This window comes from Mesoplodon bidens, assembly GCF_964165515.1.
Source record: "Mesoplodon bidens genome assembly, contig: HAP1_SCAFFOLD_402, whole genome shotgun sequence".
NCBI lineage: Eukaryota > Metazoa > Chordata > Mammalia > Artiodactyla > Ziphiidae > Mesoplodon > Mesoplodon bidens.
The window spans coordinates 298772-301897 of NW_027671206.1; the positions used below are offsets into that span (position 1 = coordinate 298772).

Below are 3126 nucleotides of genomic sequence, written 5' to 3' on the forward strand. Positions count from 1 at the left end.
GAGGACAAGGGGCTGCTCGCTGGAGGATTTTTAATGACTTGGGGAAAGGCTCAAATATCCCCCCATTATGGTAATCCACCCCAGGGGCAAACCACACAAGAATATTATGAATTTATTTTATTTTTCTATCCTTGCAAAGGTAATACTCAGCTCATTAGAATATGAAAACTATACTGTCAAATTTCAGAATTACATGGATGAAGAAAATCACCAAAGTGGCATCATATCATGTGTGTTATAGCTGTATTTACTATATTGACTATATTAAATATGTTGTGTTATCAATGTATTGTATAACTATATATTGAAAAGGCAAAATGCTGTAACGTATTTCAGAGAAAATAATTATGTTGGCCAACCCCAAATTGTACATTGTAGACGGGTCCTAGGAAAAGAAGATTCAATTCATAGTGAACAAGAGGTTAGCTTCTGTTTTCAGCCATGTGCTATTTCAAGAATTAAACATCATGAATAATACAGGATATAAGAGGAATAGTCTAAAGATGGAAAAGCACATTTTGATTAGGAAAGAGAATTTAAGTCTTTTTTTTTTTAAGGAAAACTGCCTTATTACTATGAGATAAGAAAATTGTTTCCTTCTTTTCTTCCTTGCTTTCTTCTTCTTTTTTTTAACCTTTTTAATTTTGGATATTTGACCTCTAAGCTGAGATGACTGAAAATGCCTCCTCTGGGCATCAACCTTTTTGAAAGACTTTTTCCCCCTCCCTGAGGGCTATTTGTCTCTTGGAGGCTTTGTCTACATTACTCCTCAAGAGGCAAGCATTTGTCCTTGCACTAAATGCTGACATCTCCTGATAAGAGGGAAGCTGCAGAGTAGAAGAATTGAAGGTCAGTATGTTGATATTGGTCTCAAGCGCATTGATGTACATTTGTGTATTGGGGAAGGGGAGTGAAGCTTGAGAGTGGGCCAGTGGGGAGGGGTAAATATTTTGTGATGCTGTCTACCTATGGGCTTATAAAGTTTATGGCTGCATTAGGAGGACAAGCATTACCATTAGCATGAAAAGTAGGGCAGACCTCAGTTGCAAAAGCTTCTAGCCATACACATAGGGCAATACGTAAATGATACACCTTATTGCATTCACCCATTCACCCTCCCCTGTTCACGCTAATTGGAAATTTCCATCCATTTCAGAGAAGTAACACAACTATCAATCATTTTCCCTGGCACGAATCTTCCAGGAGAAAGAAAATGGAATACACCTAGCGACAGAGCTCACGCACTAGTAGTCCATGTGTCTTAGATTTAATATCTGATGACTAGCTGCATTGAAGCCAAGAGGTGGTTCACAAAGTTGCTGCACATTAGAATCACCTGGGGAACTCTGAGACCTTCCCGTGCCCAGGCTCCTCCCTAGACCTACTGAATCAAAATCTCTGGGGCTGGGACCCAGACACCAATGTTTTTCTTCAAAGCTCTTTAGGTAATTCAAACGAGCAGCAAAGCTTGAGAACCAGCCCAATAATGGGAACAAACTTATTTCACACAGATAAAGTGGGGCAATTCATATGTTAAAAGAACGTGAATATATGTATATATTTCTTTTTTTCGCTTTATTCTGTTTGTATTTCAAATAGGCTTTTTTTTTTCCTTCTGCAAAAAACATTATTGTTTCCATTTGGTCCAAGGCTTGGGAGAGGGCTCCAGGGCGGTTACAAAGCTGCCTAGTGGCTGCAGAGCGGGGCTTCAGGCAGAAGCTCTGACGCCAGAGGGTCTCCTCAGACGCGGCTGGACTTCAGAGACTCCTGTTTGGCTCGAGGGTGAGCCTTTCAAAGAGATACTCGCCCAGCACAGCCTGCAGACCAGCCAGCCTGCGGAGGTTGGTCAGGTGGTCTCCCATCTTCTGGATGAGTTTTACCTGCTCCTCCAGGAAGCGGCTCTCCAGGAAATCACAGAACTGGGAGTCTGCACGGGCAGGACCCAGGGCGCGCAGATCCGTTAGTGCCTGGTTCAGATTCTTCTCCCTAAGAATGGCGGCTTCCACAGCATCCTGGGTTTTACCCCACTCATCCTGAGAAGGCTTCTGCGCATCCTGGAAGAGGGCGCGGCCGCAGCACTGGTTTTGCATTTTCAAGAGGCGCTGGGCGCCCTCACACTTCTCCTCAGCCAGTTGGCGAAAAATGTGGCCCATACTGTCCAGAGTCCCATTGTTGCTGTCGAAATAGATGCTCAGAGAGAGGTAAGTGTCCACAGATGCATGTTGAACAGGCGGTGGACGGCGGCCTCCACCTCGGTGGAATAATTCTGACGAACCTGTGAACTCGTGGTTGATCAGTGATAAGGAGCTAAGCTCAAAAACTGGTGTTGGCCTGTCCTGGAGGCTGAGGATAGCTGAGTGTCTGATTCCAAAGGTTGCGAAAGGAAGAAAGGTTGGAAGGTGGTCGGGGGCTGGAGCAAGGAGCGTCCCTGGGTCTGTTCATTCCAAACACTGTTGAAGCAAAAGACAGATCTGCAGGACTGCCGAACGCACTGCCTCAAATAGGCTTTGATATAAATGAACAAGAAGTCCAAGCAAGGACAAAACTTACCCTTCCTCCCACCAAAATAGCTGGTGATACTAGAATCTAGATCTGGGAAGGGATTCTTCCATTGCTTTCTTAACATTCCAAGCCACTAGAGCAGTGGTTCTCAAAGTATGGTCACCTTGTAACCAAGCAGTACCCTATGGGGCCTTCCTAGGACAGACCCATCCCCCATATCCTCTATTGTAGTTTCTCTCTGAAGTACTCAGATAATAGTATCTCAGGCATATTTCTTGAGTTTTCAGATGCTAAAAACCACCACCCAATGGAAGAAATGAACTCCTTGATGATCATGAGCACGTAGCCCTCAGACCTCCTGGCACCTAAGGATGGATAATGTTACCTGCCTTGTGGCCTCAACATCAGCCAATCAGAGGATTGTGCACCAGCTGATCACATGCCCTGGGATGTCCCTCCCTCACCTGGCCTTTAAAAATGCTTTGCTGAAATCCTTTGGAGATTTCAGGGGTTTTGGAACACGGACCACCCCTCTCCTTGCTCGATCCTGCAATAAACCTTTCTCTTCTCCAGACTCCAACCTTTAGGTTTGTTTGGCCTCACTGTGCTTCAGACACATGAACC

At 44.6% G+C, this 3126-nt stretch overlaps 1 pseudogene across 1 annotated transcript; it reads right to left on the reverse strand.

Annotated features, from left to right (window-relative positions):
- Positions 1-1757: 1757 nt before the first annotated feature.
- On the reverse strand, positions 1758-2293 carry LOC308611698 (ferritin light chain-like; annotated as a pseudogene). Its single transcript has one exon. The product of its transcript is annotated as a ferritin light chain-like (transcript).
- Between the last annotated feature and the right edge of the window lie 833 nt (positions 2294-3126).